The sequence below is a fragment of the Dreissena polymorpha genome, chromosome 3 (genome assembly GCF_020536995.1).
Source record: "Dreissena polymorpha isolate Duluth1 chromosome 3, UMN_Dpol_1.0, whole genome shotgun sequence".
NCBI classification, from domain to species: Eukaryota; Metazoa; Mollusca; class Bivalvia; order Myida; family Dreissenidae; genus Dreissena; species Dreissena polymorpha.
In genome coordinates, this window is record NC_068357.1 from 80,014,718 (window position 1) to 80,030,802 (window position 16,085).

The window sequence follows — 16,085 nt, forward strand, 5'->3', positions numbered from 1 at the left end:
ATATTACATAAGCGCCTTGTTTCCTTGTATGCATATTGTCTCACATCATATATACATGTATATACATATAATGGATAATTTAGAGCATGGTAATGTTCAGTATTTCTGATTCTTTGCAAAAAATAACTATAACGTAAAGTTGCACATCTAAAATATTTTTTTCTCAATTTGGTCAATCAAAACGTCAAACGGTCCCTTTCATAGATGTGTCGTGTGCCCTGGGTAATACTATAATAATGCTTTTTTTCTGCTGAAGTATATATTTATTCTATATAATAACTAATTTTGCAGTTGGAAGTGCTTAGTTTCGAGATTAAATATATCTTGTTAATCAATCTCAGCAGTTATTTTAATGTAATTTTAGTTCAGATTGCAAGAAAGTGACAAGCACATGGTTTAATACGCAGTTGTAAATCAGTTCAAATCCTGATGATTTTAATAGTTGTGATACATTCCGGAAATAATCCTTAAATAAATATTTATAAAATAGTGTGTGATCTTGTGAAGTGACATTTATCTTAATCTTACTTCCGAATATACGCGGGGTGAACAGGACACTTTAGAGTGAAGTAAACTAGATCTCGGACACAGTCCGTAGGGCACGGATAGCCCCAAATTCAATTTTTGTCGAATTATTATTAAGGTGCACAGGTTAACGTGCTATTTGATATATATATCTGTACAATGTTTTCACTCTTACATCAATACTTTTTGAGGAAACAATTTGAAAAAAAAAACAAATGAAAAAGTCAGTTTAGCTAGTACGCTCTCATTTTTCAAATCAATTTATCATAATGTAATTGTCTTAACAAGGATTTCGTGACGTTGTTCATTTAGAATGCCGTTCGATCGCTTTTCTGGCAGAACAAAGGTTTATTACGAAACTCATGTGCATTTCAATTCAAAATATGCCGTTCGCTCGCTTTTCTGGCAGAGCACAGGTTTAACACGAAACGCATGTGCATTTCAATTCAAAATAGAAATAGTGTTGAAGTAATTTTGCATGTATTCTACAATCTGACACCTCCCACAGATTGATAATAATATCAGCATGTCAAAGAGGAGCTAGTCTTTCACGGCACAGCAAGTCCCACGATAAGAAATAAATATAGTGTTCATTAAAGAACACTCTAAAAGGCCTAGGCATACATAAGTCAGGAGTTGTCCGAATCATTTTCAATCACGGAAATAGTATTTGCATGATTTATATATTTTTTGCTCATTTTTTGTTTTTCTGTCTGTCTGTAACAGACTTTGTCGCGGCCATAAATTTGCATTGTATTATTATTTGAGCTCACCAGAGCTAAAAGTTCAGGGGAAGTATTGGGACAGATTTTTGTCCGGCGTTAGTCCGTCTGTCCAACAATACGATTTTTATTGAGCAGTCTACGACGTAAAAATACTTGAATAAAAGGGTTACACTTTCAGATAAAATGAAAACATTTTCAATCCAACAAGATTACACATATAAAGTTGCTTTAAAACTTTATTTGTTATTTACACAATACAACACTTCTTAGTTGTCAACAATACACAGTGTTGCGGACGACATGTCTAGAAATGTACAATGTTCGAAGTACTGTATTGTACTACCGCTAAAGCTTGCTAGTGACGTCACAGTTTGTTGACCTTATTATATCAAATTGATTGGCTGAAATCCTCAAGTGCAGATTTCAGCCAATCAATTCGATATGATAAGGTCAACAAACTGTGACGTCACTAGCAAGCTTTAGCGGTAGGATAATAACATAACTGACTCGTACAGTATTTTACGGATAAATCTACCTCGTGCTGTGAGACACAGTCCTGTACTTGGTAGATGCATCCTTATCATGAATATTAAGCTGCTATAACTGCAGTCACACCATTCAACTGCCAAATCAACAAATGTAATTGGTTAAACAGAGCAAATGACCAGAAACGTGGTTCCTTCATATCACAATGAAAATAAATTCTTTAGTCATTCTTAATATCGCATTTTCTCTAATTGTGAAGCAATTATAAGTGATTAGTGTATGTGTTTATGTATTTATTGTAAAATAAAGACAATTGCCTGATCACATTGCCATTATAATATCCATCGGGTATTATTGGCAGTGTGATGATGCACTTTCCTGTATGTCCCAATAAATGCAACAAAACATACATGAATATTTTTAATATCTGCGCAATTATCATCAGAGAGAAACTATGAAAACTACCTTTTAGAACACAGTAAACCTTGTATATAGCGACCAGAAGACAATTCGGGGAATGTCAGACTGTTGGGCGCTAAATAAACGTTGAAAGTAATGACTGAATGTATGCACTGCTTTCAATCTGCATTTTGTGACATCTGATAGTGACCACCACATTCGCTGACGTGATTTTCACTTAATACAGGATTTACTATAACTTAATTAGTTTTGCGTTTGTAAAATGTCGTGTGATGTGTATATATGAGCGCCGCTGTGGAATGCCAACATTATAACATGGCAAAAACATAATCCCAGATACGCTTTTGAGCTTCCATAATATCAAACTATCAGGACATTATACTTTTTCATATATTCAGCAGCTACAGTAGTATGCTTAATTCTCTTCAAACAGTGAAGACGCTGATTTAACGCCGTTTCTCATCAGAGTCTAAACTGTTTACGGTAGCTTAAGGTAAGAATTTAATCCCATAGTGGCCCCCAATAATTCATATCGCCCTTATATTTGTATTTTTCAATTAATGGTTCCGGTGCTTTCCTATACGATTTTCTGATATTATTTTTGTGCTTATTTTGTATCTGAAGCTAAACGCCGAATATGCATACGATATACAATTTAAAGCCAGATGACAATGTATCTGAAGGCTTGTTTCTCAATTACGATCTCGTACAAGTATATGTGTTTGTTTGATATTATACAATCAATCTAATCATTTCATAATAAATGTGATATATTGTCTGTGATTCAAATACGATTTTTCTATGATTAAAGAATTTTTGTTATGTTAATGGTTTGTTTTTAATCTGGATTGTAACTCCAAAACACATTACGTGTTAACTCATTTTCGCATAACAGGCTGAACAATACAATAAGGTATTTGTCTGCATTAATTTTTACCTACTTTAAGCGACCATCTGTCCTTTTAGACATTAATAGGCTAAAAGGATGGCTGTCGTTTTACAGCACATCACCATCTGTTTTCGGTAAAGCTGTTTTCAGGTGTTGATGACTCTATTTTATCAAAAATGTCACCTTTGACTATGGGGCGTTGGGTGTGAAATTTGGGATATTTACCTTAAGGGGGCAGTCTACAGTTTTTCTTGAAAATCACCAGGCCGACAAGCACTGGTCTGCAAAACACCCTCAAAACAAGGCCTTCAGTCCCAACCTGAAAATAGATTCAGACAATATTCAGTGCAGCTCATCAACAGCTTGCAAATAAAGCACTTTAAACTGGTATCTGGGGTAAAATAGACCTTTTCGGAGGTCTCGGAACTTGCCCGTAAAAACCCCATTTTCAGATAAACCCGGCAATCACATTTATCTTTCCGGGTAAGAATACGCACACAGTGGACAACATGCTTTGCACTATCACAGCAAATGCTTTCAAACTGAGCCAGACAAAATGGGTCATTACAATTGAACTTTTTTGCACTGCTAACTTATTTAAACCCATCGTTGAAATCTATCAAATTCCGGCTGCTTTAAGCAGGAAGTACATTTGTTTACATCTCACTGAGCATGTTGTTGTTGTTGACTAAAATTCAGGTAACTTAGTTTCGAATTACTGAAAACATGTGAAATTACTAGAATATTGACCATTTATACTTACATTTAAGCTCATGGAGTCAAAAAACAATTTTGTTTAGGTCATACGCCTTATGTTCAGGAAATTGACCGGGGCCAATGCGCAAATAGGGCTACAAAACTGTAGACTGCCTCCTTCATATACACACACTGCAGTGTACCAGTGGTGAACTATAAACAGGCAGATGTGGTGGTTATCGTTCCTAGCAGTCGCTCCCAGCATATGTCGTCTGCAGCTCATCAACAGCTTGCAAATAAAGCACAAAACAATGCAGAAAAAGCACTTTAAACTGGTATCTGGGGTAAAATAGACCTTTTCGGAGGTCTCGGAACTTGCCCGTAAAAACCCCATTGAAAATCACCAGGCCGACAAGCACTGGTCTGCAAAACACCCTCAAAACAAGGCCTTCAGTCCCAACCTGAAAATAGATTCAGACAATATTCAGTGCAGCTCATCAACAGCTTGCAAATAAAGCACAAAACAATGCAGAAAAAGCACTTTAAACTGGTATCTGGGGTAAAATAGACCTTTTCGGAGGTCTCGGAACTTGCCCGTAAAAACCCCATTTTCAGATAAACCCGGCAATCACATTTATCTTTCCGGGTAAGAATACGCACACAGTGGACAACATGCTTTGCACTATCACAGCAAATGCTTTCAAACTGAGCCAGACAAAATGGGTCATTACCATTGAACTTTTTTGCACTGCTAACTTATTTAAACCCATCGTTGAAATCTATAAAATTCCGGCTGCTTTAAGCAGGAAGTACATTTGTTTACATCTCACTGAGCATGTTGTTGTTGTTGACTAAAATTCAGGTAACTTAGTTTCGAATTACTGAAAACATGTGAAATTACTAGAATATTGACCATTTATACTTACATTTAAGCTCCTGGAGTCAAAAAACAATTTTGTTTAGGTCATACGCCTTATGTTCAGGAAATTGACCGGGGCCAATGCGCAAATAGGGCTACAAAACTGTAGACTGCCTCCTTCATATACACACACTGCAGTGTACCAGTGGTGAACTATAAACAGGCAGATGTGGTGGTTATCGTTTCTAGCAGTCGCTCCCAGCATATGTCGTCTGCAGCTCATCAACAGCTTGCAAATAAAGCACAAAACAATGCAGAAAAAGCACTTTAAACTGGTATCTGGGGTAAAATAGACCTTTTCGGAGGTCTCGGAACTTGCCCGTAAAAACCCCATTGAAAATCACCAGGCCGACAACCACTGGTCTGCAAAAAAATATCATGGGATATTATTCTGTTCCTCTCGATCATTTTGTTCCTCTCTAAATTGTGAACGGACTGCTTCGGATGGAAGCCATTACTACCAGTTCATATGTCATTGGGTTGACTGGGAATCGAATCCGCCCGCTCCCGCTCCGCTAGCATATGCTCTACCTACTTAGCTATGCTGCCCGTTAAGTAAGTCCATCTTTATACACATGTGGATTTAAGTCGATATATCAATTAGTGCAATTCCAGATCAACTGTCATATGTCTTTGGCATCTCATCAGGAACTTCCACAATTTGCTGATGTTTAAATACAATTAATGATAAGAGCACCTCAGAGCGGCACAATATACGCCCGAAGGTCAGTATGCATGGTATTTTCAGTCAAGGGCAAGTTACTCTGGGATTAGAAATCTGATCTGGAATTGTTTTACTTCATCCACAACAACATGGTATGGTTATCATTTGTGTAAAGTTTGATTAACATTCGTTGAATAGTGTAGGAGATCTAGCACACACGAACTATGTACTCAATATACATGATATTTTAATAGTCAAGGGCGCGTAACTCTGTGGTTACACATCCGATCCGCATCATGTTTTGATAATACACAAATGTAGTTTTTAACATTTAAATTAATTTAATAAGAGTTATTAATGCACATGACTAACAATAAATGTGGACCATTTGAAGCATCTAATCATTTTGCGGGTAGAGTCAGATGTGTGCTATGTGCTTCGTATTTATACGTCATTATATGTTAATAATAAGTCATATATATTCTCAAATAAAACATATTTAACAGTATGGTTCATCGTTTGACGGTTTTAGGGATCCGCGTTGATATTATCAGAACGTATTTCTCTTGATATCCTCAAGAATAATGTCTGTAAGTTCCATGTAATCGTTCGTTTACCTGTCAACAATCACATTGAATGGGTTCTGCTTTAAACCCTGTTGTCTTGTTCTTGATGATTTGCCTGCCTTTAATAGCTAAGTCGCTGAGGTATTGGGGCAATGTTCGTGCATCAAGGATGTCATGTTTATTATGTCCTCCATGTATGCAATAGGACAGTCACCATAGTTTTTTTAGTGTGAACATCCACGATGTCATGTTTCTATATCGTGCCTCTCTAGTACATCGGTATCGGCTGGTTTCCGCAAACACCAACGGTGTCATGTTCTTGATGTCGTTGTTGTTTCTTTCTTATTTTCTTTGTAACTCTTAATGAATGCCAATCAATATGTTTGACCTTATACATATTTGTGACTTTCGCCAAAAAGATTATGCACAGTAAAATACAATATACGGTAAAGTGAAAGGGATTAAAACGGAATCCGGATAGTGCCTATCTATAATCTCGCCCTTCTTTCACCAAGGGCGCCAAACGACACACGAAGCGATACTACTTGTGTAGGTAGCCCAAAAGGCGATATATCGTGGTAAATATCGCGTGTCGCTTCGTGTATCGCGCAAAATATCGTGTGTCGCTTCGTGTATCGCGAAAAATATCGTGTGTCGCTTTGAGGATCGCGCAAACTATTGTGTATCGCGTTCAAAGGGCGACACACGAAACACGAAGCGATACCCGATATTTTGCGCGATACACGAAGCGACACGCGATATTTGTACTGTTCAAATATCGCTGAAATTATACCGCCTGTCGTATCGAAGTGTAGCGCTTCGTGTGTCGTGTGTCGGCCTTGCTTAAAGAAGGGCGATATTATAGATGGCACTATGCGGATTCCGTAGATAAAAGATGCTATTGCCTTATACTGTTTATCCATTTGTGTAAGTTTCGAGGTCCTAGTTTGAGCAAATGTTATTCCTATATTTACTATATATGACGTTAATTTTAGTATTTTTAAAGCTTGTTTATGTCCGATTTATTGAATTGCATATATACTCAAATGACCACAATATGCTAATAAATCATCGACAAGAGCATTTCAGGAAAATATCTTTTTTTCCGCGGTCGATATTACAAATTGTTTGATAAAATATACATAGGGCTTCACTTGGCATAATGATCAGTATTCCATATTATATTATGTTACCTGTTGTACGTGATTACGTTTCATTTTTATTGTTTCATATTATTATTAAACTAGTCTCTCATTTCGATTGATTTGTGATTTCCATCATGCGTTAAATATTATATTCCATTTCCCCATATCGCTGTGAGACTGATTCATATGCATATATAATTAAATCCTAGAATCGCTCTTCAGGATATACTTTGTTATTCAGTTATGACATCAAACAAACCATTTCATAACATCAAAGGCATCCGTGTGATAACAAGTACAGTCTAAAATGGCCGCCTCGGTTCATGTGCTTAGTGAATATCATTTTAATTGCTACTGTGAATCTAGTATATAGTAGATATTGGCAAGGTATAAGTGATTAGATTATCTTAATCGCATGGATGTAGTATCTAATGTTTTTAATCGTACTCGTACACATTTTTTTAATAATTGTTTATTGATTTTATGATTCGTTATGCGATTACGTGTAGATCTGACAAAAACCGTTCACAGTTTCATATCATCGGCTCAGACAGGCCATTCTTATTATGTTGACCCATCTTTCAGCATCTTAAAATATCCAGCATTGTACGACATCAAAAAGAAGACTCAGATGCCGTTCACAACTGAATTTTGAAAACAGTAAGTAACTTCGAGATAAAACAATATATTGTTATGCGAACGACCGAAAATAAAACTATAGTATTGAAACTACGTTTTATTTCGATTCCATAGGCAATAAAGTTGCATTTTAAAATTTCACGTGTAAAGATTGAAATTATGTATAACTGTTGTGCAGCGACGTGTTACTGCTTGCAGCGCGTTAATGTGCAATTTAATATGCCGTAATGAAACTTCGGTGGGCGAATGAACTGTTGAAGTTTTATGGATAGTAAAATAATAATGTGTTGATAATTGGTTTCACATAAAGTCCAATCCCATGTGTTGCGATATGATTTTGCTGGAATATGAAATGTGTTATGCATATTTGGTCGAAATAAATCATGAAATTGTTTCAACGTGAAAGGAAACATGTGTCATAAAAATTGGTAACTTTAACGACATACACTTTGGACATTTAATATTAATACCTAATCGCTGTATGTTTGTTGCATTCACTGATTCGTAAATTTAAAACACGACAAACGCCGATCATAATCGTAAAACATGATTAAATTATTTATTTATCAATATGATGCTTTAAAATTATCAATTAAACCCCAATTCTCTAATATTCCTCTGATCATATATCTGATACTGCCGGGATAATACCGATATACGTTATTCCTTTCATCACAGACTAATGAATATTAAGTAAATAAACGGTCTCTAAACCTGTTCTAAAACACTGACAATGCAACACAAATGTATCAGTTGTTTGACGGAATGTAGCAGTGCTCTCCAATTTTTAAACAATCGTGTATGGGTATTTTTATGGAAACTTGGTGCACCGAGTTATGGAAGTCCCCTGTTCGTGAAAACATGTATTACAACTGTATAATTCCTTTCTTGCCATTTTTTAACAAACGCATTACATTGTGAAATACAAGAGCATGACACTGAATCTACAACAAACATGCTTTACGATTACCAATTCTAGTCGAACATGTCATCCGATTTTAAGAAAAATAAGAATAAGGTTTAGGTTTGTGTGGTCAAATGTATATATGCGATTGGAAATGCAATCCAATCGCTTACAACTTGGCTTTTCAAGTCGTTATCTTCCTGACTCATCATCTTGAATTGCTTATTTATGTTGGTCAAAGCATCATTACTGATGAAGCAAATAGAAGAAATGTATCGAATTAAAAGATTTGTATACGTCTCTATGGTATTGATATAATAGAAAATGCCGAGTCAAACACCGCGCAGAGATTTGACGTAAACCAGCATAGCTAGGTCAAATCCCTGCCCTCATAACCACCCACTTGATGAAGTACAATAATTAAATTTTACAGTTGTTATTTTTACTGTTTTTAATTTAGGTGATTATTTTTTATTATGAACCTAAATGTATACATTATTTTCAACATGTAAAAGAAAATGATACTACTTGTCATAATATAATACTGAAACCAATAAAATAGAATCCTACAAAATCCGGTAGGATTTTCTTGTGATGGCAGTGATTGTCTGTTGGAGCATGGAACGACAGCTCTGCGTGGAGATCGATGGCGAGTAACAACTTTTCAGATGTGGATACCTATTTGATTTCAAGATACAGAAAACATGGTAATCGGCCAATGAAAAAAGTACCGATGATGAACGAGACTCACAAAATATGATCGCAAATTTATAACTTTCATTCGAACGTTATATATTTGATTATTTACCAACGCAAAGACACATATTTACCGGTAAATTGACACACATGCAAATGAAAACATATAATATTGATTGGTTTGAACAAACCCTTATAATCTGTATTCAGTACTTTTCCATAAAATCATTCATAGCCGATAATGGACAAAAAATTATTCGAAATGACCATACAGTCGAAGATAAATGGCAGGAATTAAAGGAATGCATAAATAAAACATTAGACTTGAATGTGCCTAAAAAACTTACATCTAAGAGACATAATTTGGCGTGGTTGACAACAACTGAAAAGAAACTGATCTCCAAGAAACATAAACTCCATCAACAAGCAACTCAAAGTGGAAATAAGGAATCATGGGAATTGTACAAAACATATAAGCGAAAAACACAACGGGAAGTTAGACAAGCCCACTGAAACTATGTAAACACAGTCTTAAACTCATCCCTGGAAAGTGGAAATAGTAAACCATTCTGGACTTATGTTAAATCTAAAAGAAATGACAATATTTGCGTCTCGGGCCTTAAAAAAGGCGGTACTCTGTATCAGGATAGCAAAGATAAAGCCAACATACTAAGTGATCAATTAAAATCTGTATTCACGAAAGAACAAATGAATGAAAAAATGCCAGAAATGAACACCAGAAAATCCCCATCCATCAGTGACATCAATGTTGACCGCATAGGCGTGGAAAAATAACTAAAAAATCTAAACACAAAAAAAGCCTGTGGACCAGATAAAATTTCAAACATTGTACTAAAAGAGTGCTCCAAAGAACTTGCCCCTACCCTTAGCCACATCTTCCAACTGAGCCTTGACAATGGCACCCTTCCAGGGGACTGGAGAAATGCTAATATTAGTCTTATATTTAAGAAAGGAGATTCTGGCCATTCTGCAGTCAACTATAGACCAGTGTCATTAACTTGTGTGTGCTGTGGGCTACTTGAACACATAGTCTGCCGCCACATTATGAACCACCTTGAACAACACAACATCTTAACTACGCTACAACATGAATTCCGCAGCGGACACTCTTGCGAATCACAACTGATACTCACTCTAAATGACATCATGGAAAAATTTGACTCCAAACAACAAACTGATCTTGCCATCTTAGATTTTAGCAAAGCGTTCGATACAGTGCCACATCAAAACTTCTTCATAAATTAAATCACTATGGAATAGATGGAAAAATAAATAATTCAATCCGATCATTCTTAACACAAAGGGAACAATAAGTCATAGTAGAAGGCGAAAGTTCTGATTCCTGCTCTGTTGACTCGGGTGTGCCACAAGGGACAGTCCTAGGCCCCCTCCTCTTTTTATGCCGTATAAATGATCTACATGACTGTAAAATCTAAATTCAGACTTTTCGCTGACGATTGTTTACTTTATACATCTGTAAAATCTATCCAAGACCAAATCCAACTGCAAACAGACCTGAAATCCTTAGAAAAATGGGCCTTCGAGTGGGGCATGCAATTTAATGCCACCAAGTGTTATATTATGTCGTTACGCATAGCAAAGATCTCGTTCACCTACAGATACTCCTTGGACAATCATATTCTTGAACAAGTAGGCGAAAATCCATATCTCGGGCTAACCATCTGTGACAACTTAAAATGGGCATCCCAGATCAACAAGATATGTAACAAAGCAAATTCTACACTGGGATTCATAAGAAGAAATCTGAAACATTGTAATGAAAAATTTAAAGAAACAGCCTATATCTCACTAGTGCGTTCCGGTTTTGGACTACTCTACAAGTGTCTAGGATCCGTACCTACAAAAGGATATAGACAGAATAGAAAACATACAGCGTAGGGGAGCAAGGTTTGTCAAAAAGGACTACCGTAAAAACAAGTAGTGTGACATCAATGATGAACGAACTCGGATGGAAACTACTTGCACACCGGAGAAGAGAACAACGGTTGACACTACTCTTCAAGATCATACATGGCCTGGTGGCTATCCCCGCCAACGATCATATAACTTTCAACAAACAACCATCCAGAACAGGACATAGCCAGCAAATTAAAGTCATTGCCACAAAAACTGACATATAAAAAAACTATTTTTTCCTAGAACCATCAAAGACTGGATCTCATTACCAGAAAGTGCTATAAAGTCAGAGACTGTTGATAGTTTTAAAGTACGCATTGCATGTTACTAATTTAAACGTGCACACACCCCCTGGATAATTTCTACTCAGTGATTGACTCATTTTCCAGTACACTACAGATACAGAATTACATGAACACCCAGCATATGTATTTGAGTTGTCTAGGGTCCAATTGATTTTATATATTTGCTTTTTTTAAATCTAAACCTGTGTCAGTGAATTTTCACATGAAAGAGTCGCATTTTATATTGCACAGTATAATTCTTATAGTAATATGTGATGGTTTAATTAGGATCTGTTCCATTTTCCTTTATCGAGTAAGGAATAATGAACAAGAAAAAAGAACCAACTATCTATGTTATAAAACAGTTTTTTCCCTTACTGTAATTAATCAGTGCACAGTCAGCTCCCTTTGTTTAATATTCACCTTTTTCAAAAGAACAATTTGGGTTTTAATTGAGTTATATTTTCGACGACGTAAGTTATATTACCTAGTTATAAGTTGCTAAAGAATCGGTCAAGTTATATATATATATATATATTGCTAAAATATAGGAAATTATATATCGCTTTGAACGTGCCCATATTAAACGAATATCAAAAGATGGAGTTAACTTAAAATGCATTGACAAAAAACCTGGGCAATTCAATTAACATATTATTAAATAAAACGATGCAAAATTTGATGAAAGCCATGTAAAATTTATTTTCTATGAATTTAGGCATTATCCCCTCTTTTGGTCCGCGGATCATGTAGAATTTTGTATATGAACAGAACTATATAATCTTGAAATTATATTTAAAAATTTACATTAGGCCCGGTCCTACACAGTTAAACAAAACATAGAAGAAAGTAGTCCGGATGTAAATAAATATCAACTTCGGTTTATTCCGTCTGTTTCCGGAAACAAGGAAAACAGTAGACATGATCTATAGTCTGTTTCTAAAAATACTACAGTTTATTCCGTCATTATTTGAAATAAACTTACCTGCAAGACCGAAATGATAGTTGTAATAACTCTGAACTCGTTGGTTTATAAACCTCCCGCCGATGTTGTCGTGTTTCCATCTCAAATACAACTGCATGTCAGTGAAAATATTATGATTTTATCTAAAAATCTTCTGTTGAATCTTGACCGCAAACATTTAAACTGTGAACTGCGGTTAACACCCATAACGCAGTGTGGTGTATTTACTGCATGCTCCGTCAAAGCTCATTAGCCATGCAAACCTGAGATTATTTGGTCCGCGCTTTTGGTAATCTGCAGCAAGCGGACCAAAAGAGTTCTGCGCCTCTATATATACTCCCGTTATTTGGTCCGCTCGTTCATAATACTTGAAAATTTTAATAACTTTATGTTAAAATCTTTAAGACACTCTTCCCCCCAAAATACCAAGCCCCAGTTTTTAAAAATATGACCCCCAAAGAAACCCTCTTTCCGGAAAGTTCCTCTCCTTGCCTGATGAACAAATGGTCGATCTAAAACATCGCGCTCACTATATATATACTCCCGTTATTTGGTCCGGACCAAAAGAGTTCTGCGCCTCTTTATATACTCCTGTTGTTTGGTCCGCTCGTTCATAATTCTTGAAAAATGTTAATAATTTTATTTTAAAATCTTTAAGACACTCTCCCCCAAAAATACCAAGCCCCAGTTTTTAAAAATATGACCCCCCAAAGAAACCCTCTTTCCGGAAAGTTCCTCTCCTTGCCTGATGAACAAATGGTCGATCTAAAACATCGCGCTGACTATATATATACTCCCATTATTTGGTCCGGACCAAAAGAGTTCTGCGCCTCTATATGTACTCCCGTTATTTGGTCCGCTCGTTCATAATACTTGAAAATTTTAATAATTTTATGTTAAAATCTTTAAGACACTCTTCCCCCAAAAATACCAAGCCCCAGTTTTCAAAAATATGACCCCCCAAAGAAACCCTCTTTCCGGAAAGTTCCTCTCCTTGCCTGATGAACAAATGGTCGATCTAAAACATCGTGCTCACTATATATATACTCCCGTTATTTGGTCCGGACCAAAAGAGTTCTGCGTCTCTATATATACTCCCGTTATTTGGCCCACTCGTTCATAATACTTTTATTTTAAAATCTTTAGGACACTCTCCCCCAAAAATACCAATATAATAATGAATAAATGTTGGATGTAAAAGCATCGCGCTCACTATATATATACTCCCGTTATTTGGTCCGGACCAAAAGAGTCTGCACCTCTATAATATATTCTGATTATTTGATCAGCTTATTTAATATACAATGAAATGATAATATTTTCATTTCTCCCGGACCAAATAACGGGAGTATATTAGAATGCAACTTTTTTTCTCAAAAATATGTTCAATTACGGAATAAACTGCATTTCTGAAGAAAATGATGAAACAGACTATACTATCGTAATAACTATAGTAGTGTATTCATACGCCACCGAAAATAGGCCAAAGAAAATATTATATTCTTACGCTAGAGAAAAATCAACATACTAGTTACAAAAGAAGCATCAAAGATAGTTTGGTCCGCGGACCAAAAGAGGGGATAATGCCTGAATTTACTGGTAGATCTACATAAATTGACAAAATTTGACAGTGTATAGTATAGTTCTTCTTGAATGCTCTGAGCTTTTATAAGTACATATTTACAGCTCAGAGTTCTTCCTTGTAACCCAATTTTTAATGTCAAAAAATTATGTCTCACGTATGTCTATAAAATCGAGTTTAATCAACCTAATACATCGTAACAAACACAATACCTGTTATTACCGATATAGATTTGCGAGTGAATTTGTGGAGAAATACTCAAAACTAAATCTTTATACAAAACCTGTAATCAAACCGAAAGCCAAAGTTTTGAATTGACGATTCTATCTATCTTACGGATGTTCTGGAGATAGTCCGTATATTACGATTGGTAGATAAGACATGAGATTTATCTCGCCGAGGATTCCGGAGATGGTCTATAGCGTATTATCGAATTCAGAATTACTTGGAATACTCGGTTTTGTCCATTGCAAAAACATGTACATTTAAAAGAACCGTTGACGTGTTTGAAACTTTGGATAAATATCAATATTATGCGAGCATTACATATCGTATATTGTTTTTATTTGCGCATAATGGATATATTTACGATCTATTTGTGTTTATGCCAGAAAATAGTTTATGTGGCTAATATTTCGGATTAAACTGCCACCCGAATTCTGGGCGGGGGACTTGACATGGAAAATGCCGTAAGTAGTTTGAACTCCCAGCAATCTGGAGGGTCAATAGCTGGAAGTTGGATTATTGCAACTAGTGTATAGTTCAGCAATAGTTGAAAAAAAATCAATCTTTATTCATCTTAATTAGGACTTGAGCCAATTTAACATAGTGTATTGGAGAAAACAAATGCATGTATTTACTTGAAAACAAACAAACATTGACTCATTAAAATGAACATTTAAGACAATAGCTAGCCAAGTTCACATTAATAAATGTATTTCACTATGAAAGCATGTGTTTCATGTTACAAAATTTCACCAACACACCAAAATAGCAATTATCTGATACCCCATTAAAATGCGTCTGTTAATGTCTGGTGTGTAAGGCGGTTGTTGTACTTTATATATGTAATGGGGACCTTTACAATTTTAATACATGGTATAAGCTTGTATCATGGTCACTGTTAAGTGTATTCATGATATGATCATTTTCTATTGGCATCATATGTTTGTAACAAAGTTTAAAACTAAGTCATTCATTTCACGTTTCATTATTATCAATAATTTGTTCATAACATTGTTATGCCCCCCTTCGAAGATGTGCACATGTCGGTCGGTCGGTCGGTCTGTCCACCAGGTGGTTTTCGGATGATAACTCAAGAACGCTTGGGCCTAGGATCATGAAACTTCATAGGTACATTGATCATGACTCGCAGATGACCCCTATTGATTTTGAGGTCACTAGGTCAAAGGTCAAGGTCACGGTGACCTGAAATAGTAAAATGGTTTTTGGATGATAACTTAAGAACGCATACGTGGCCAACAGGGCGAACTCTGAACAATATAACTGAAGCAACTGGTCTGTAATCCTAAATCTATAATTATCAGTCCAATGAAACATAATCATTTGAGTAAAATAAAGTGGATCAGTAAAAACATTATCAGAATATGAGATTTTTTAATATATTTTTTTATATTAAATATTGTGTTAATGTTTAATTTTGTTGATTAATATAAATATAAGCAGGACATGGGTGGTAATACACTATTATATCTTTCTTATATACAGGGGAAACAAATGCAATAAGTTTAAATGAGATCATTTGTTATTTTTGTCATTGTCCCTTGTCATATTGCTTTTATATTTTGCATACTTGTTTACCAACATCACCCCAACCTATATTTCCCCCCCCCAACCTCACCCCCCAATTTTTTTTAAACATCATCTTATAAATTACCACACCCCACATTATACCCCCCTCTCAACCCCACCCCCCTACCCCCCCCACCCCCCCACAAAAAAAATGTTTTTTTTTGTTTAAACATCTCATAAATTATCACACCCCATATTATACCCCACTCTCACTCCCCCTTACCTCCCCCC